Consider the following 22768-nt stretch of genomic DNA (forward strand, 5'->3'; position numbering starts at 1 on the left):
TGCTCTGTGCAGTGGGTCCTTGCACAGCTGATCCTCCAAGGTGGTTGGAGGTCAGTGGTCAGTGGTCACAGCCAGTCCTTGCAGCTGATCAGCCTGGGTAAATTCCTCCCACTGATGTGCCAACAGCAATCAAGACTCAACTACAACAGGAGGGTGTACAGCCTGCACAGGGGGCGCATCTTGAGTGCCCAGCTGGGGTGATAGAGGAGGTTGTGCCACTGGACCCAATAGGACACCTACTACATTAGGCCACACAATCAAGCCTGGGAGACATAGCAGCTCTACCTAATACATAGAAACAAACACAAGGAGGCAGCCAAAATGAAGAGACAAAGAAACATGGTGCAAATGAAAAAACAGAACAAAACTCCAGAAAAAGGACTAAACAAAACGGAGACAAGCTATCTACTAGATGCAGAGTTCAAAACACTGGTTATAATGGTGCTCCAGGAACTTAGTGAGGACCACAGCAGCATAAAAAAGAACCGCTTAGAAATGAAGGCTACACTAACTAAAATAAAGAGTAATTTACAGGTAATCAATAGTAGAGTAGACAGAGCTGAAAATCAAATCAGCGATTTGTAATGTAAGGATGCATAAAACACCCAATCAGAAGAGCAAACAGAACACAGAATCCAAAAGAATGAGAATAGTGTAAGGAGCCTCTGGGACAAATTCAAGCATACCAATATTCACATCATGAAAGTACCAGAAGGAGAAGGGAGAGCAAGAAATTGAAAACTTATTTGAAAAAGCAATAACAGAAAACTTCCCTAATGGTGAAGGGAACAGACCACAAATCCAGGAAGAGCAGAGAGTCCCAAAGAAGATGAGCTCAAATAGGCCCACACCAAGACACATCTAATCAAATGCAAAATATTAAAGACAAACAAAATCTTAAAAGCAGCAAGAGAAAAGCAGTTAGTTACCTACAAGGGAGAGCTCCCATAAGACTGTCAGCTGATTTCTCAACAGAAACTTTGCAGGCCAGAAGGGAGTGGCCAGAAATATTAAGGTGATGAAAAGTAAGAACCTACAACCAAGATTACTCTACCCAGAAAAACTATCATTTAGAATTGAAGGACAGATAAAGAGCTTCCCAGACAAGAAAAAACTAAAAGAATTCATCACCACCAAACCAGTATTATATGAAATGTTAAAGAGTCTTATTTAAGAAGAAAAAAGATCAAAAATATGAACAATAAAATGGCAATAAATACATATCTTTCAACAATTGAATCTACAAAGAAAATAAACAAGCAGAACAGAAACAGATTCATAGATACAGAGAACTTTTTGTTAATCAGCAGATGGGAGGGGGTTTGGAGGGGTAGGCAAAGAAGGTAAAGGGATTAAGAAATACAAATTGGTTGCTACAGAATACTTTACATGGGGATGTAAAGTACAGCATAGGGAATATAGTCAATAATATTCTAATAACTTGGCATGGTGCTGGATGGGTGTGGATTTATTAGGATGATCACATATTACGTTATAATATCTGGTCACTGGGGTGAACAAAAAATAAAAATATATAATACCAAAAAAAATGACCCAGGTTTGCCATTGCTACTTGCTATTTGTTCACTGGTTTGTCTTTGTGTTTTGCTTGTTTATTTTTTGTATCTTCTACAGGTTGGAAAACTGGCTGGGTCAAAATGGAATTAAGTATTAGTGATTCCTAGCGACATCTAATCTCCACTGTTTTTTCTCAGATCAGCCTGTCTCAAAAAATAAAAATAAAAAAATTTGTTTCATCTTATTGTTGAAAATATTACAGATGTCCCCGTTTTACTCCCATTGATCCCCTCCACCCCTCATGCACACCACTCCCAGGCCTTCCCCAGACCAATGTCTGTGCCCATGGGTTATGCTTATAAACATGTAAGTTCTTTGATTAATCTCTCCCTACCCACTCCCCCATCCCCACCTTCCCTCAGTCTGTTCCATGTGTCTATGTCTCTGGAAACATTTTGTTCATCAGTTTACTTTGTTTATTACATTCCACATATAAGTGAGATCATGTGGTATTTGTCTTTCTCTGACTGGCTTATTTCACTTAGCATAATACTTTCTAGTTCCCTCCATGCTGTCCCAAAAGATAAAACATCCTTCTTTTTTACAGATGCATAGTATTCCATGGTGTAAATGTACCACAGCTTTTTTATCCACTCGCCCACTGATGGTCATTTGGGCTGTTTCCAGATCTTATCTATTGTAAATTGCACTGCTATCAAAAAATTTTATATTCAGTTTATTTCAAATCTGTTCTTTGCAAAAATGTTTCAATATCACTTTTTAAAGTATCATAAATAATTATATGAATATTTTATAAATTCTACATGATTGGCAAGAAAAGTAGGCAAATCTGATTAAGCTGCAAACAATACTACTGATGTTCTTAACAATTAAATGGGAATTCTCTAAAACAATTCTTAGAAAAAGTATGTTAATAATTTTCTTAGTTAAAATGCCAGCAATATTAGCATTATTTATATTTTAGCTTGCAATAGGGAGAAAATCTGAATTGGCCATTTTTCATTCTGCTAGATGAGAAAAAATAATTTTCACATTAACTATATAGAACTTTCATGAAAACACCTGATATGCAACTTTTTGTTATTTGTGGCCAGAAGGCTCTTCTAAGAGTAAGACATTTCACCCAATACATGATGCAAAGTCTTTTGAATTTCTAAAACAAGAGTATTTCAGTTCTACCTCTGCATATTATACTCATGAAAATATGGGTTCAATGATAATATAATGTGAAAATTAACTTGGAGGTGCAATCCAAAGACCTGAATCATGACACTGTTTTATAGTGTAATTCAGTACTTTCTTGATCATTAAGTGATGTCCTATTTTTCTACTATAAGCAACACTTCAATAATATCCTGAGTATAAAATATTTTATCACAGTAAATTGTCAAGTTCTTTTAAAATAGGTGTATTCTTTGCAAAATTTTATTAAATACTTATTTTCCGGCCGGCCGGGCGTGGCTCAGCGGTTGAGCGTCGACCTAGGGTCCAGGCGATCAGGGTTTGATTCCCGGTCAGGGCACATGCCCGGGTTGTGGGCTAGGCTAGCTGATCAATGACTCTCTCATCATTGATGTTTCTATCTCTCTCTCTCTCCCTCTCCTTTCCTCTCTCTAAAATCAATAAAGAAACTAAAAAAAAAAAACAAAAAAAACTTCTTTTCCAATCATCTACAGTACCAGTAACCTAATATAAAAATAGTTATCTAATCTGAAACACATTCTAAATAACTCTGAAATGGACACAGCTACACATGAATATTCAAGATCACCTCTACTTCATATGCTATAATTTTATCTTATTGCTACAATTATATAGACTTTTGTGGTTGAGAAGTGTTTGTGGGTTTACAAAGAGAAATGCAACAACCCAGTCTACTGTAGCTCTCAATATTTTGCAAGCATTTGTGGTTTTTTAAAAATCACAATGATAAATATTTCATTAATTCGTTGCCACTTGCAAAGTTGTTGGGTTTTCCCCTTCACTTCAATGAATTATAGTAACGAGAGGAGAGAACACTTGATATCAAAACTGTCCTAGAAAATCTAATTTATCTTATTGGTTTATAATGTCACCATCGGTAAACAAGAGATTGAGGGCAAGAAACAACTTATAAAATAGAAGTCCAGGGGTCCAAGATCTAATCCTAGCTTCTCTAACAAAATACAAGGACACTTCTAAGACAGAATGGGAATTACGGGACCAAGTCTAAAGGCATAATAATAATAGTTAACATTACTGAAGAGTTACTATGCCAGGCACTGTTTTAGTGCTTTACCTGTACTTCTCCAGCCTTAGTGGTAGGAATTATTATTATCCACATTTACAATGAGAAAACTGAGCCACAAAGAAAGTAAATAATTTGCTCAAAGTCATGAAGCAAGCTATGGAAAAGGCAAAATTTGAACCAAGTTAGTCAGGCTCCCCTGTGCCCAAGATCATAACCACTAAGCCTGCACTATCAGATACAGTAGACACTTAGAGACACGTGGCTATTGAGAACCTGAAATGTGACTAATCTAAATTATGATTTGCTTTAAGTATAAAATACACACCAGTTTAGAAGACTTAGTACACACACACACATGCACACACGCAGATTTTAAAATATCTCATTAACAAATTTAATAATGATTACAAGTTAAAATATTTTGGATATATTTATTTAAATAAATATACTCTTAAAATTAAGTCCACTCATCTTTTTTACTTTTTTAATGTAGTTAACTAGATAATTTTAAATTACATATGTGGCTTACACTGTGTTTCTATTGGACAGTGTTGCACTGAACCATGCTACCACCTTTTCTTAATATTCTTTAAAAGAAATAAGTTCTTTCTAAAGAAAAAAGTTTTAGTGTTTCTGCAAAGGGTAATAGATTATGAATCATGGCAGCACACATAAAGGAGTAAAGCAAAGCTCTTCTGGCTGTCAAATATGAATAACTGGTCTTCCATCTAAACAGTAGCAATTAAAGGATTTTAAGCAACCATCAGCACTCTCATTTTAACACCTACTCAGAAATGTATTTTTAGAAATTAAACTTTTTCAAAATTTTTAGTTAAAATTGAAGTAACAATCAATTCATTATTGCTGAATGTTCAAACCATTGGGAGAAAGGTTTCTGAAAAAAGGACAGTTATACAATTTCAGAGTGCCATCCACAAATTACTTAATTAAAAAGGAGAAAATGTACCTTAGAAATAGACAGATTTGGTGGTCTCCGCCTTAACTAAGTGATCAATTTCAGTATTACCAGTAGTGAGACAACCTGACATTATATACATCCTGATGGGCTCTAGTAAGAAGCAGGTAATATTCTTGCCAAGTGTTTAACCCAAATCTAAACATGAAGAAATAATTACACAATTTCAGAATGTGAAACTTTCTATAAGACAACTGCCTGGACTGTTCCAAAAGGAGTCAATGTCATGAAAAACAAAGACAAGAAGATTGCTCTAGATGAAAAGAGACTTGAGGGGCAAAATCAAATTCAGTAAGTGATCTTTTATTGGGTCCTAGGCTAAAAAGAAACATTTAGGGACTAATTGGGTGAATTTTAATTTTGAGTATATTAGATAATATTACTGAATTAATTTTAATTTTCTTAGATGTGATTAATAGTATTGTTAGGTAAGAAAATGTCCTTATTCCTAGATGCTTTCTGCAGTATTAAAACTTTGAGATAAAAACACTGCAATTGGTTGTTGAATGTCTAAGCAATTACAATATACCAGAAACTATGCAACATGTAGCATATGCTCTTAGGCATAAAGGCTCAAGAAAATTCAGACAGGTAATAATTATATAACCCAAAGACTTGTATTTTACAGAAAAATAACTTCTATGGCCTAAATGAAACAGTGGACAGTTGTTGGTTCTTTAGCTTTTCCATTGATCATTGAAGCTACCACACATTATTTCCATAAATTCCTTTTTTAGCTTAAGTTAGTTAAAATTTGTGATGCTTGCAAAAATAAAAACAAAACAAAAAAACAAACACCTTAATACTCTGAGTATATAAGATTTTTTAAAATATTTACTATCACATTTCCATATAATTAAAGAGTTAGAAATTAATAAAGTGCCACAGCATCTTAAGAAAAGTGTTCCCAATACTCTGCCAATCTGAGATGACCTATTAACTATCAATATCTACAATTCAGCTATTTGAAAAGAAATTTTTCTAATTTTAGGATCTAGGACTTGACTTTATAAAAGAACACGAAAATAACATATCTTTCTTAGCAACAAAATTTATTATTTTATTTTTTTATTTTTGAGGTTAAACATCACTTCTCACTACCATTTCTAAAGTGTGCTTCTAACAGCCTTTGATTACCTTGCCTTTGTTCAGGGAAATTAGATAAAATAAAATCAAGATTAGGTAGAGTAAAAGACTCTGAATAATAACCTAATTACCACAGACCACAAGGTCCAAAAAGGTGTCTTACATATTTAGAGAGCAGAGTTTCAAGGGCTTAAGTCAGTAACAATAATATCAAAGATTTTTGGATGTCAAGGGTTCCTTAAAATAAATATCCCTACATTAATTCTTTTAAGAACATTACTAAGAATCTACTATGTATAAGAGCAAAAAGTTGTTCTTTTGTTGTTTATTGTTTCTCACTCCACCCTAACCCACTTCTATCCCCACAATACAAGCTTGATGAGAGCAAGAACTTTGTCTGGCATCTATGTGGGTACTCAATAAATATTTGTTGAATGAATGAAGGATGATAAGCACCTAAGTTACAACAATAAGACACAAGTTATCTACCCTCAGATACAAATACAATCACAGCTCACACAAACACAACCAGGACAATGTGGTGGGAGCCAAGAAAGGGTGTGTATAAGGTACAAACAGAGAGAACTGGCCTAGAGAGTCAGGGAGGATATCCATGTAAAACGTGATTATTGATGTGAAAGCCTGAGGGAGGAGTAGGAGACAGCCAGTGAAAAGCAGAATGTATGTATGTAGCCAAAGGAACAGCAAGTGCTTGGAAACCAGGTGGTAGTGAAAGAGGCAAAGTACTCAAGGAAATTCAGAATTGGGCAGGCAAGGAGCAGATTATGAGGAATTTTATATGCTTAGTTAAGAAGTTTGGCAAGGGCTTTAGATGAGAAGTGAAGGTGACACTCACTTCTTATTAAAAGGACCAGTCTTGCTGCAAAATGGAGATTAGCTTGAAGGGAATAAGGCTGGAGACAGGGAAACCAGTTAGAAAGCCAATGCAGTAATCAGGTGAAACTTGAAGTCCTACTAGGAAAGTAGCAAGAGAGACTAAGATAAATGTGCAGATGTAATAAATTTTTAGGGTGAAGTCAATACACCTTGGAGAAGGATTAAGTGTGGAAATGAGTGTGAGTTAATGTGGTGTAAGGGTGATGGAGGAGTCAAAGATGACTGACAAGTTTCTGGCTTGGACAACAGCTAAACAGAGGTGCCAGCCACTGAGGAAGGGGACACAGTGGGAGAGATCATACTGTCTGCTGACGACATGCAGAGTTTAAGACTATTATGGGACGTGGGTGTGGAGGGCAACAAGCTTTGAACTCAGTAGAGATTCAGGATGGAGATACATTTTGAAACTGAAGTTACAAGATAAAATGAGATAGACTAAGAAATGTAAATTCTTAGGAAACTGAGGAACAAATTCTGCAGAACACCAACATTTAAGAGAAAAAGCCTGAAAAAGTGAGAGGACAAGAGAACATGGCATAACCAGGAGCCAAAGAAATATTTCAAGGAGAATTAATAGCTGAGAGTGAAACAAAGATGGACACACATGACCTAGGTAAGAACAGATGCCAGACTACAATGAGCTCAGGAACAAGATGGAACACGAAGAAAGAAGACATGTAAAATGGAGAACAGCACTTCTCAAATGAATCAGCTGGCTAAATCAGAGTCTACATTTCTAACAAATATCCAGTTGCTGCTGATTCTGCCAATCCACAAACAACACTTTTGAGAGGCAAGGATTTAGAGACCACTTTCAAAAAGTTTGACTATAAAAGGTAGAGAAGAGAGAGGTTGGTAAAAATCAAGAAGATTGAGTTTGCGCTTCTTTTATAGTCTTTGTAATAGAGGAGAGGCTTGAACATGTTAAAAGATGGAAAGAACCAGAGGGTAAGACAGAATATTGAGGCAAAATAGGATAAGATTAGGATCCAAGTTTCTGGCCATAATGGAGTAACAGGGACTAGATTTACCTTCCTGCCTCAGACAACTAGAAAACTGGACAAAAATCAACGAAACAATGCTTTTCAAATACTGAACAGTACAGGACTGTGACCCCTAAGAAAAAAGATACAAACAAGGTGAGCCATAAAATTACTCCATGTTACAGTTTAAAGATATCCCATCTTTAGAGGCCTCAGCATGAGGAAGAAAAAAGCAAAGAGATCTCCTAAGTCTTACATAGTTGAAGAGACAAATCAGAGTTAGGGAGACCAAGGTGACTACAATTTTCTGGGCAGAGAACAAAAGAGGAGGGAAGAGAGACAGAGATAGATAAAGAGGGAAAGAGAGGGAGGGAAGGGGAGGGAGAGACAGAGAGAGAGAGAAAGAAAGAGAGAGAGAGAGAGAGAGAGAGGAATACACAAAGACACACACACAGAAACATGTGCACATACAAACAAACTCAAATTTGGTGGAAGAGTCCCCTTGAATCTTTAGGTGCCTACTCAAGTGCATGTGAGGGGACTGAAAGTGTACTAAGTATGTTTTCTAATCACAGTCGAATTAAACTAGAAATCAATAGCAGATACTTGGAAAATCCTAAAATATTGGGAAATTAAGCAGCATACTTCGATAGAACCAATAGATCAAAGAAGAAATCACATGAGAAATTAGAAAATATTTTGAACTTAATGAAAATGAAAATATAGCAGGTCATATTTGTGCAACATAACTGAAGCAATACATAAAGGGAAATTTCAAACATTAAATGTCTACATTAAAAAATACATGTAGGAGGATTGGTTTTGGATCAGAGGATGGACACTTCTTTTGTTGTAACAAGAAGGAACGTGAGAAGATAGGTAAGCTTGGTGGTTATGGGAGTCATTGTTAATTGCTTGTATAATCTCTAAAGCATGAGGTGAGTACAACTGTTGATGATGCAGGCTAGGGGTGTCAAGAAGGGTCTAATGTTTGTAGGTGGTTATAAACATCTAAACTAGCTGCAGTGAGAATGGAAGACAGCACTGAAAAGGAAAAGCAGGATTACTAGTCTTCACTGAGAGTCCAGTTAAGGTGGTAACTGTATTTAAAGAAGTTCAAGTATGAGAATGTGGTTTTTTGTAGAGCATAAAGGGAAGAGAAAGTAGACATTGAAAACTGAATTTTCCTAGGCAGATGAGTAGAAAGTGACAATGAAGTAAGAGAGCTAAAGATATCAGCAAGTGATTGTCAATGGAATCTAAGATAGACAGGGAAGGAAATGAACAGGAGTGAAGTGTGATGGGTAAAAATGGTGCCTGTAAAATGTGGGAACCCTGGAAAGACAGGAGATGATGGAGAGACTGTGATATTATTTTAATATTTCAGCACTGTTGAGTAATTACAAGCAGTAGGGTGCAGTTACGGAAGCTGGTGCTTGAAGTAGCATGAAAGGGAACTCACTGGAGATAATGAAGTTAAAGAAATGAAGATGATATTAGAAGGGTAAGCCAAGCAGACACTCAAATTATCCAGAACAATGGTAGACTTGGAATGGAGAGGAAGACTGTAAAACAAGACCTTAAGTTTTCAATAAATGAAAATAGTTAGTACATAGACAATAGTGAATGAGAGAACTAGAGATAAAATTCAGCGGCCCACATCTTGAAGAATAGCAATTTTTATAAAAACTATTTCACATTTTTGAAAGTTATTTTTACATTATTCTTCAGTAATCAGCTATTTTCTAGAGAACCGATATTCGAAATATCGTTAATGGAGGGAGTACTTTTCTCACATGGAAAACAAGCATTAGATTTAATTCAAGAATACCACCACATGTTTACAAATTATCAAGTTCAGCTAAAAACAAATTGTGTAAAGATGCATTAATTCTTGAACACTGAAAACAAATAGCACATGAATAATTTATTAAATGCTTTTTCTGTCAGCAGCTTTACTAACATAAGTAATATTTATGAAATCCCACAGGACAAGTAAACAACATAAACATATACAAAAGAGAAGAACACAAGACTAAGAATTCTTAATAATGAATCTTACAATATTAAAGCTATGTTCTACAAAGAATGCTATACATGCACAAGCTCTCATTGCAAAATAAACAGATGTTTTAGAAAAATCATGTCATAGTTTTAGTTTTACAAGGTCTATAGATCATGTTCTAGAATTCTTCTGTTCAACTGCACATTTAATGATTGAAACAAACAACTCAAAAATTTATTAAGCCTACATTAGTAAGTTACAGACAAATTCATATTCCACTCACTAATTCTGTAATCACTTGATAACACATTTCTGATGGGGGAGGTGAGGTTGAGAAAGGAGGAGAGCTCTAAAATCCAAGAAAGATATTAATAATATCAGAAGAATAAGACACAAGCCCCAAAATAACCACAATAAAGCCATATTATATGTAACAACCAAGCAGTTGTAAATACATTTGTGGGAGTAAAATAAACCTTTTCCATACCCCTATAACTGCACTTACCAGCCTCAAGACCATGAGAAATAAATGTGTGGTTTTTATTCAGGGTGTGTTTTTTTTTAATTTTAAAATCATTTTTATTTTTCAATTAGAGTTGACATATATTATTATATTGGTTACAGGTGTGCACAACAGTGATTAGACATTATATGACTTACATGATCACCTCAATGGATCTCACACCCATTTGACATCATACAGAGTTATAAAAAAAAAAATTCTACAGATGCAGAATTAGTTACTAAAATGAAATGCAAATGGCCTTAATCACTTTTAACAGATCTCAACATCACATATAATAAGAGAAATGCAAATTAAAACTATCCTGAGACACAATTTCTCACCTATCATATTGGCAAAAATCCAAATGTTTAACAACATCCTCTATAGGCAAAGTATAGGAAAAAAGGCTGATGGAAATGCAAAATGGTACCCAGTATAAAGGAAAGTTGCAACACCTAGCGCAATTATATATGCATTAGTCTCTGATTTAGCAATCCCATGTCTATGAATCTATCCCAAAGGTACACTGGCCAAAATATGAAAACAGGTACAAGCAAGACTATTCATTGCAGTGCTACTTGTAGTAACAATCTGAAAGCAACCCTGATGTCCATCAATAAGGGATACATTGAACAAACTATGATACACTGACACAATGAGGTACTGTGCAGTTATAAATAAGACTACAGAATATATTCCACCATGGAGTGATCTCTAGAATAAATTAAGTAAAAAATCAAAGGTGAAGACAAGTGGTTATTCTTATCTAAGAAAAATGGGATATTAATACACACACACAATTCCATATTAAAGAGGAAATATGGTTAGAGGAGGCAGGGATTCAGCTAGATGTCTCTAAATAGAACTTGTTAATAGGTTCAACTTTGGTCCCACATAAATATTGTACATAATTAAAAAACAAAATTAAATTTTAAATAACTCTAAAAAATAAAAGCAGAAATGTAACAAACATGAATCTCCAGTTGTCATTATAATCACACAGAAAAGGCTAATATAAGGGAATTTAAGAACACAATAACCAAACTTTACATAGTGGAATATGCCTTAAGAACCATAAGAACTGCATAAATTTTAAACTGTTTTAATAACCATTTTATTGCAGTTACTATTAGACTTGTGTATGTGTGTGTGTTGTAGGATAAAGTGAATGAGTAATTTCATTGCCATCACTGAGAAGAAGATTCTCAAGGTGGAGGAAAAGTGCTATAGATATAAAGCCATAAGATTAAGTAAAAATCATGTATGCCTCAACTTTCATTGTAAACACCAATATGAATTTGTATTTTTTTATTAAAAAAAATATGTATTTCCAAGGATTCCAAGATGGCAGTGGATTAAGTGGAAGCTACACTGACACTCCCCCAGGACCAAACTGGAATTGTAACTAAAATATAGAAAAAACATCCTAAATAATCAACTGAAGATGAGTTGGAGAGAATCCTTATAACCAAGGATGTACGGATGTGCAACAGGGTTGGCTGGGCTCCCACAAGCAGCAGCTAAAGGTCCAGAGGGATATCTGAGCTGAGGGGTTCCCATTGAGAAATCTGAGGTCTAAATGCCAAGATGAGCCCCCCAGCCAAGAGCACCAGAACTGAGAAAGGAACCCACATAACAACTGGATGTGAAAAGAAGCAAGGTTTCTGTTTTCCAGGGAGAGATGGCTGGTAAGGCAGACACCCTCTTCAAGGGCCAATGCACAAAATTTTGTGTGCAGACACTCACCTTGGACTCCAGCAAAGAGAGGGCAAAGTGGACTAGAGCTATGTGAGGAAACAGCAGGGCAGTCATCTGGATTCCTGTGTTGAGACATTCCTCTAGACTACAGAGAACATCTTTCTCAGGCAGACCTTTACCATCCATGCAGCTTTTGCCTGGGAGTGTGGGGGGAGCAATTGCCCCACCCATTGGAAACCTCTCAACCCACCCTGTGGAGTTTACTCCTTGCTGTGGTCTGCAGTCTGAGGCCCATCAAGAGACTAAGAATAACAATCAGCCTGCAGGTAGGCAGAGGCAGACCTCTGGGTGCTTTGAGTCTTTGCTGATCTGCTTCCAGGTCCAGGGCTTGAAAAAGCAGAACTTGGTGCACATCTTAGGCAAATACACAGCCTAAGCAGAGGGAGACACAAACTGTGGATCACTGATGGCTCCAATCAGGGTGCCCAATGCCATTCACAAACAGTGTCTGATATTGGCCTGCACCAGAGACCATCCAAAAAGACAAGCAGTCTTAGCAGATCTACCTAATACATACAAATAAACCCAAATAGGCAGACAAATGGGGAGACAAAAAACAAGTCCTAAGTGAAAGAACAAGAGAATTCTCCAGAAGAGATAAATGAAATGGAGATCAGCAACCCATCAGATATAAAGTTCAGAATAATAATTGTAAGGATGGCCAACACATTAAGAAAAGATATGGAAACTATGAAGGAAATTAAGAATGGCATAGAAGAAATAAAGAATACATTGAAAGGAATAAGCAGCAGATTTATTCCTGAGGATCAGTTCAGTGAATTAGAAGACAGAGTAGAAAAAAGTGCTCAATCAGAGAACCAAAAAGAAAAAACAATTCAAAACAGAACAGCCCAGCTGGGTGTGGCTCAGGTTTGAGCATCAACCTAGGGGATCAAGGTTTGATTCCCAGTCAGGGTACATGCCCAGGTTGTGGGTTTCAGCCCCAGTCAAGGTGTGCAGAAGGCAGCCAATCAGTGATGACTCCCTCATCATTGATGTTTCTATCTCTCTCTCCCTCTCCATTCCTCTCTGAAATCAATAAAGATGTATTAAAAAAAAAACAACTGGACAGTTTAAGGGAGCTGTGGGACAACATGAAACATAACAATATTTGCATTGTAGGAGTGCCAGAAAGGGAGGAAAGTGAGCAAGGGATAGAGAACTTATTTGAAGAAATAATGGCAGAAAACTTCCCTAACTTGGTCAAGGAAAAAGTCACACAAGTTCAAGAGGTACAGAGAGTCCCAAGCAAGAAGAACCAAAAGAGGCCCACATCCATATACATCATAATTAAAATGCCATGAATTCAAGACAAAGAGAGAATCTTAAAAGCAGTAAGAGAAAAGCAATCTGTTACCTACAAAGGAGCTCCCATAAGGCTTCCAGCTGATTTCTCATCAGAAACTCTACAGGTCAGAAGGGAATGGCATACAGTATTCAAGGAAATGAAAAGCTAGGACCTGAAACCAAGACTACTCTACACAGTAAGGCTATCATTCAAAATAGAGGGTGAAATAATGAGCTTCCCAATCAAAAAAAAAAAAGGCTAAAGGAGTTTATCACCACCAAACCAGCATTGCAAGAAATGTTAAAGGGACTGTTGTAATACGAAATAGAACGTTTGGTGGGGCTCCACTGTGAAGCCATCTGGATCAAGGCTTTTGTTTGCTGGGAGTTTTTTGATTCCTGCTTCTATTTCATTAGTTGTTATTGGCCTATTCAGGTTTTCTGATTCAGTTTTACATGATCCCACTCATATGTGGAATCTAATGAACAAAACAAACTGATGTACAAAATAGATCCAGAGACACAGAAGCACGGAACAGACTGATGAATCTCAGAGGGAGGGTGGGGTGGGGAGATGGGGTGGGTGGGGAGAGATTAATCAAAGAACTTATATGCATATGCACATAACCCATGGACACAGAGAATAGTGTGGTGATGGCCTGGGGTGGCGGGCATATGTGGGGGTGGAGGGGATCAATCTGGGGAAAAGGGAAACATCTGTAGTACTTTCAACAACAAAGATGAATCTGCAACATCTTGTTATGCCAGAAAACAAAAAGCTACCAATGACTACTAAAGTCATCCCAAAAGACTCAAGAGGCTCTTAATAGCCAAATATAGAATATTAAAGCATTGATAATGATAACAAAGTAATAAACTGAAACACTCAAATATGTTGAATTCCATTACTTTATAATGACATAAAAAAACAGAATAAAAACTAATTGGTTACCTTGGAGAATATTACTGAACCAACTCATTACTTTGAAAAATGGCATGTAAGAGTGAAAAAATTAAGCACTTTTCCTAATCAAATAAAATTGTTCCTAATGTCAATAAAGTGTTGATGAAAGTAAGTTTCTGTTTATAGAAGTATTCCACCTACTAATGAAGGAATATACAATATCACCATTTTGCAACACTTAATGAATTAACAGTTCTGAGCAATAAACATCAATGACTCAAAAGTCAGCAAACTTTTTTTTTTAAATGAGCCAGATGGTATATATGTTAGGCTTTGCAGGCTATATACAGTCTTTGTCTCATATTCTCCTTTGATTTTAAACTTTTATTTTTAGCATCACTTAAAAATGTAAAAATCAACATCAGTTCTGGGATACACAAAAAAGTGCCACAGACCAAGCACCAGTTTGCTGAACCCTGGTGGCCAGTAGCAACATAATATGCCTCTTGATGAAAGCATGCACCACCACCACTTCTGTGGTGGTACCACAAAATCCTGAAGTGGATTAAGCAAAAGTGCCACCCAAAATACATAATATATTTAGCAAAGAGGGTTCTAAGTTATTTGTTAAATAACCATATGTTTTGCTCTTATTTTAACAGGTACCTAGAAACACAGCAGGTGAGCTTAAAAATAAAGCTCTTAATTATCCTTAATCCAACTAGAACAGTTGACATTTGTCCAGTACTTAGGTTATTCTATTAAATAGATACCCTCTATCTCACGAAGATAAAAATGCAGTAACTAACATTGACCAAGGGAACAGAAAGAGCCAGACAGCTGTGTAGCCCCTCCTAAGTAACAAATGTGACTTCTCTATATGAACCCTGTAATTTTACCCTATCTCAATATAAGCATAAATGCATATTCTAAACACAAACAAAAGATTTTGGAATTATCCATATAATTTTTCCATTTGGATAGTTCAAACTTTGTACACTTTTATTGAATAATCACAAATCATGTTAAGTGTTCATTTAAATAACTTTTCTTGGTGGTGCCATATGAAAGAACATAGCTCACTATGCACAAAAGCACAGTCTTTGAAGGAACCAAACACAGTGCTGAATTCACTGCTGATTTTTATTAAATATTTTTTGATTATTAAGAGAAGAATATTTGTTTTCCAGAGGATTACATCTTTAAAACAGTAAAACTCAATTGGGAAAATAGATACCTAATTATATAAAGAAATTTTCACTCATATATACAACCTTTCAGAAATGTAATGTGTACGGCAAGGTCAAGTAATGCTAAACCATACCACATATATGTACATATACCAATGCCTACAGTACCTAAAAAAGGTTCCTACACAGAGTAGGCACCAGTTTGGTTAAACTTTTGAGGTTCAAATTTTAAAGCCTATAAACTAGATTTATAACTAGAAAAATGGCTAAGTGAATTATGGCACCAAAGGGTCTCAGGTTTGATTCCTGATCAAGGGCACATATTTGGGTTGTAAGTTCAATCCCCATCCCATTATGGGTGCATGTGGGAGGCAATCAATCAATGTGTCTCTCTCACATTGATGTTTCTCTCTCTCTCTCTCTCTCTCTCTCTCTCTGTTCCTCCCTCCCTCCCTTCCACTCTCTCTAAAAGTAATGAAAAAAATATCCTCAGGTGAGAATCAACAACAACAATTTAAATAAATACAGAAATAAATAAATAATCATCCTGGCCTGGAAGCTCAGTTGGTTGGAGCATTACCCTAGTATGCCAAGATCAGGGCTTCAATTCCCAGTCAAGGCACATACCAGAATCAACCAATGAATGCATTGATAAGTGGAATAACAAATATCTCTCTTTCTCTCTCTCTCTTTCCTCCTTCCTCCCTCTCTCCCTCAATAAAAAAAATAAAAATAGCCCTGCCAGGCATGGTTCAGCGGTTGAATGTCGACCTAGGATCCAGGCAACCGGGGTTCGATTCCCGGTCAGGGCACATGCAGGGGGCCTGCAGGAGGCAGCCGATCAATGACTCTCTCATCGTTGATGTTTCTATCTCTCTCTCCCTCTCCTTTCCTCTCTTTGAAATCAATAAAGATATATTTAAAAAATAAAAATATATAAATATAAATAAATAAAAATAAATGAATAAATATATGCCCATTCATGGGGTTGCCACTTCTCTCAAGAGGTTATCATATTAACAAATTAGTGTAAATCTTTCCACATACTTTCAATAGATCCTCTTTGTGTCTCTTATTGCCTTTCATTCACACAGACACAGTACAGGGTGTTTTACTTTAAAATGAAAGGGATAGTATATATTGTTCTGCAACTCACTTCTCTCACTTAACAATGTAGTTCCAATTCAGTGCATATAGTTTGTTCTTTTTAACATATGCACAGTAATCCAGGCTATTAGTGTGCACATATAATAAAGATGTAAATTATTATACAAACCAGGACACTAATGAGAGTGAAAGAGAGTGCTCTTAATAATTATTCTGGTAGCACAGGTATAAATCAGACCCATCCCAAGCTAACTGGAACATATGATCACCCTACACAGGAGAATAATACATATTGGTTACCACTTATCTCCAATTTTTTGCTACTACAAACAATGCTTCAATGAGCATTCTTGTACCTATAATTCTTTGCACATGTAAGAGATATCTGTAGGATAGATTTCTAAACAGAATTACTGAGTCAAAAATAATTCATACCTTAAATTTTAATAAATTCCACCACCTACAAAAAGGTTGCATCAATTTATATTCCATCACTAGTATATGAGATAGATTTTTTTCCCCTTTCCTCTATCAAAATTGGGTAGATTTTAAATGTTTATCAAGTTAATGGGGGAGGGGAATGATATTAAATTGCTTTGACTTGCACTCAATATGAGCAAAGGCGAGTATCTTCTTAAGATATTTGTTATTTGCCATGCACTGCATATTTCTGACTGCTTACCAAAGTCTTTATTGTTTTCTAAAAATACTTCAAAATTTAAAAAATTGAATTGAAAAATTTTAAATTTTGAACAGAAAAGAACCTTAACTAAACCCTCATTCTATGCATGGTGAGGTAGATGTCTAAAAAGTGAAATGACTGGTCCACTAGTTTTTCTTATATCATGCTTCCAAACATTTTCATCTGTACACTGAAAAAAACCATCTTGCCTATCAGACTTTTTCTCTGAGATATCAAAAACAATCATGGTAATACTTTACCAGGTTATTTACAAATTATTGAGCTAATTCTATCCGTATGCCCATTCCTATTTTTTACTACATATAATTATGCCCAGTCTTAAAGAGACAAAATTTTCTATTTCTTAAATGGGAGCAAGGGGACAAAAAAACTGCTTTCAATCAAACATGAAATCTATTGTCCACTCATAACTGTAATCAAGAAACAATGACATAAAAAAAAAAAATCAAGAAAAATAAACAAGTGGGATCACTTCAAACTAAAATGCTTTGTACAGCAAAGAAAATCAACAAAATGAAAAGGCAACCTATGGAAAGGGAAAATATATATGCAAATCATATATATGATAAGGAGCTAGTATCTAAAATATATATAATATCTAAAGTATATAAAGAACTCAATGGGAAAAATAATCCAATTAAAACATGGGGAAAACGTACAGATGGCTATATATAAGTACTCAACATCATTAATCATCTGGTAAATGCAAATCAAAACCACAAGAAGTTTATCAACTCACAATTGTCAAAAAGACAAGAAATAAGTGTTGGAGAGAGGGTGTAGAGAAAAGCGAACCTACATACACTGTTGGTGTGAATGTAAATTGGTGTATCCACTATGAAAAATGATACAGATTCCTCAAAAAATAAAAAACAAAATAACATAAAAGAGGAAATGAAAGCACTATCTGGAAAAGATATATGTACCCCCACACTTATTGCAGCATTCAAGAGATTTCACTTCAGCATTTTTTGCTAACTTTTCTCTTCTTGCTCTTTTTAGCTCATAATTTAGCTTCCACTTTATTTTGCTTTCTTTCTTTTCTTTTCTTTTTTTTCTTTTTTCTTTTTTTTTTTTTGCAAAGTAATCTTCCTTGAAAAGTATTAGCTGATCTGTGTCTTTGTACTTTTATCCAGGGATCTCCACAAACTTTTTAGCAGATTCAGTGTTATCAAACACAACAAATATGGATCCCATAAATGCTTTGTGTGACGTTCTTCTCATCTGAATATTTAGTACTTGACTGCTATCTTCTAACCATTCTTTTATGTCATCAAGAGTTGCATTAGTAGGGAAGCTTTTAATATAAACAGATGTTTTTTACAGCATTTTTATATTCATCAGTCACTCAGGTAGGGGTTTGTTTGGAGATCTCCTGATTTTGGTTTATCTTCACTTATTTCCATGAGTTCTGCCTTTGATTTTCTCAGTGCTTCTACTCTTAAAGTCTGTTGTTAGACGATTTAACCTACTGAATTTTATCATTATTTCCAAAGGTACCCAACCTTCATCCAGTTTGATTTGTTCCTTTAAATATTTGTCTCATGGCAAATTGAAATGACCAGAGTAATACTCAATTTGATGACATATTTTGGCCTCCAGAGCAGCCATTTTTTCATCACAATTTTTGGCCATTGTGGCTATCTTTAAGGTCCCAGTCCCACAGAGCCAGGCCACCACCATGTTGCCTCTTCTAACACACACGAAAAAATGGGTACTGTCCTGACAGCCCTTGCACCCCAGTGGCTGTGTCGGTTTTCAATTTCTTGCTCTTCCTTCTCCTTCAGGTATCCCCATAATGATAATGTTGGGCCAGTTGAAGTTGTCCCAGAGACTCCTTACACTATTTTCATATTTCTGGATTCTTTTTTCTTTTTCCTCTTCTGCATGGGTGTTTTTTGCTTCCTTATATTCCAAATTGCTGATTAGATTCTCAGTGTTCTCTACTGTTGATTTCCTGTAAATCATTCTTCATTACAGTTTGTGTAGCCTTCACTTATGATTGGTACTTCATCATGTCATTGATGATCTCACTAGTTTCCTAAATAGTCTTACTAAGATCCTTGAGCATCCTTATAACCATTATTCTGAACTCAGTATCTAGTAGCTTGCTTGGCTCCATTTCATTTAGTTCTTTTTCAGATTTCTTCCATTCTTCCCTTTGTGACATGTTTCTCTGCTTAGGCATTTTGGCTGCTTCCTGGTGTTTCTTTCTATGTATTAGGAAGAGCTGCTATGTCTTCTGGAATTTGTAGAGTGGTCTTGTGAAGTAAGTGTCCTGTAGGGCCCAGTGGCTCAGCCCACCCCCCCAAAGCCACTTGAGCTGGGCATTTTAGGTGTGCCCCTGTGTGGGCTGTGTGCATTCTCCTATTGTAGTTGAGCCTTGGTTTGTATTGGCATCACTGGGAGAAAATGACCCCCAGGCCAACTGGCTGTGAGGAACAGCTGCAGCTACAGCCAAAGAGCTGGTGTTCTAGAGACACCTCTATGGAGCAGGATTTACTTCAGTTGAGTTTTGGTGTTCACCAAGTCGCCCTTTGAGTGTGTCCCTTATGAATGTGGTAGGGTTGTAATCCAGCATGGTCAAAGCTGACCACCAGGTGCACTGTCTCTGGGGCCTCCCAGGAGGCGCAAAGTCAACATCTGCCTGTGTCGTGACCAGGGCCACCTAGCATAATCTACACAGCAAACAGTAGATTGGTGCTACTTATGCTGGGCTTGGAGGTGTCCAGGAGAGGCCAAGCTATGAACCAATGCAGCCTGCCACTAATGCCAAGACTGGGTCCACTTATCACAAAGTCAGGGCACACTGAGGCCAGATTCTGCTTGTTTGAGAGATTTTAGGAAAGTCCTAAGCATGAGGTTAGAGATGAAACTTGTACAGAAGAGCCACTGGAAATGGCTTGGATGAGCTTGTAAGTAGGGAGAGGTGTGGTCTCCAGGAATCACCAGGGCTGGGTAAAACTTTGATTCAGGTTGCTGGAAATTCAAATATGGAGCCTGCCTGCCAGCTCTGTGTGTGAAGGGCTCGTCAAAGGAGAAATGGCCTCTGCTAGCTCATCTGTCTGGAAGAAAGCCGCCCCTCCATCTCTCACTACAATTACAGGAAAGTTAGTTCCTCCCTGAATGTCCCAGGTTCCTTTCAAGCTACTCCCAGGCACTGAAGCTCACAGGGAGAGAGTCTGAAAAATCCATGCACTGGCCCTTTAAGAGGGGCTGTCTGAGATTCCCACAGCCTCCACTTCCCTCAGTCACAGTCATGCTGGTGTTTACAGCCTAAAGATGTGGGGACTTCTCTCCCTGACACTGAAACCCTGGGCTGGGAGGGCCTGATGTGGGGTTGGGACCCCTCACTCCTCCAGGAAACCTCCACCACAGAGATATTCCTCCCCGTTTTAAACCGCAGCACCTGGGTGTGGGACCGCAGCCTGTGTTTGTGATTCTACCTGATTCTACCCCACGTCTCTAGCCCTCCTACTGCTGTTGATGTGCTTCTTAAATTCACTAGTCATAGTATTCCTGTTCAGCTAGATTTCAAAAGGTTCTGCATGATGGTTGTTCTGTATTTTAGTTGTAACTTTGATGAGATTGTGGTTGGCAGCAGGTACCACTGTTTCATACACTGCCATCTTGCTGTCTCCCACAAACACTTTGTAAAGTATCCATTAAAGACTAAAAATTTACATGCCCTTTCTAAAAAGCTTTTGACAATGTGTATGAACAGCCTTAAATATGTTGAACCCTTTCTAGTTTCAGAAATAAATCCTAATTATTGGTAAAAACTTTCATAAAAGATACATATCACATTTAAATGTTCAACATTAGAATAATCTTTTTATAAAATTATGGCATAAAATTAAATTAGATACCCATACTGGGTCCAGGTATAAAATGATACTTATAATATGGTCCCAAGTTTTGTTTTAAATACACACATGTGCACAAACATATGTAAGCTTATATGCAGTTTAAAGATATGAACTATATTTTTAAATAGGAAGAAAACTAGAATAAAAATTCCAAAATGTTAATCATAATCATGTGAAATATGGGGTTAGTGATTTTTATCTCTTATTCATTTGTACAGTTTCTAAGTTTTAAATTATATTTTCTGTTTTCTACAATAAATACATTACTATTCTGATTATGGAAGTTTTAGGATTTATGGTTTCAGTATTAAATTCTACCAAATATTTAAAGAAAAAAATAACATTCTATAAATCTCTTCCAGAAAACCAAAAAGGAATATGTCACAACTAATTTTTTTAACCCGCTCTCTCTCTCTCTCTCCCCCTTCCTCTCTCTCTAAAATCAATAAAATAAAAGGGTGTTATAAATAAATAGAATGGAAATAATTCTGATAAAAATTTCACTAGATGCTTTAATAATAATTGAAAATATATATGAATTGAATCCTTTACAATTTACAATAACTCTCTCCAAAGTATACAGTTTTCTCTCATCCATACTGTCTCTAAAAAGAGAATTCATGTATTTCATGTTTTAAGCATATTATCTTATTCAATGAATACTATTAATGTTTAAAATTTTATAATCATTAAGCTTATCATTTCCACACTTATACAATTATTTCAAATTGTCATTTGATAAAACAATACTATTCTTCAAAACCTTCATATTGGTATAAATATGGTCAATTTAAAAATTTTTTAAACCTTGAGATTATATCCATTAACAGAGGTTATAAAAGTTGGATTCTTCATTCCCTAAACTTAACTGAAATTACTTTCACCAGAATGTTCTGAAGAATCTTACTCATTTTTGCAAAGATTCCTAATTGACATAAATATAACTATTAATTTTAAGACACATGATATATAGATATAAAGTATTATAATCCAAGTAAACCAAGATAAATGTCAAAACTTTAGAAAAAAATGTGTGAAATTTTAAGACCTGAAAGCTTATTATCAATTGTTTAGAATGATTCACAGTTGTTATAAGATGCGCCTCTATCTGCAATAAAGAATTCACAATTATTTAAAGCTTAAATTGCCAAGTCAATTTTCTCTTAATGGACAGCAAGTGATATCAATTGTCAGATTAAAAGATGGCGGCAGACTGAGTGGAAGCTACACTGACACTCTCCCAGGACCAAACTGGAATTACAAGCAAAATACAGAAAAACCATCCTGAATAATCAACAGCAACTGAAGACCAGCTGGAGAGCACTCTCATAACCAAGGACCTAAAGCAGTAACCACATAGAAACTGGTAGGAATTGTGGAGGCATGAGAGAGTTGGCTGGGCTCCCATAGGCAGCAGCTGAAGGTCCAGAGGGATATCTCAACTGTGGGGGTTCCCACTGAGGACTAAGGGGCCTAATCCCCAGACTGGGCTTCCTAGCCCAGAGCACCAGAATTGAGAAAGGTGCCCACATAACCCATAAAACCAGCAGGGTTTCTGTCTGCCGGGGAGAAACAGCTGGAAATGCAGGCACCCTCTTATAAAGCCAAGGCACAAAGTTTCGTGTGCAGCCACTCACCTTGGGCTCCAGCAGAGGGAGGGCAAAGTGAACTGCAACTGTATGAGGATAATCTAGGGTTATGGGCTCTGGAGATAGAGCTCAGAGGGTAC

The 22768-nt window shown here is 36.3% G+C and overlaps 1 pseudogene; it reads right to left on the reverse strand.

Annotated features, from left to right (window-relative positions):
* Window positions 1–18073: 18073 nt before the first annotated feature.
* LOC107534621 (lupus La protein homolog pseudogene) lies at window positions 18074–18871 on the reverse strand (annotated as a pseudogene).
* Between the last annotated feature and the right edge of the window lie 3897 nt (window positions 18872–22768).

This window comes from Miniopterus natalensis, chromosome 1, assembly GCF_054644295.1.
Source record: "Miniopterus natalensis isolate mMinNat1 chromosome 1, mMinNat1.hap1, whole genome shotgun sequence".
NCBI lineage: Eukaryota > Metazoa > Chordata > Mammalia > Chiroptera > Miniopteridae > Miniopterus > Miniopterus natalensis.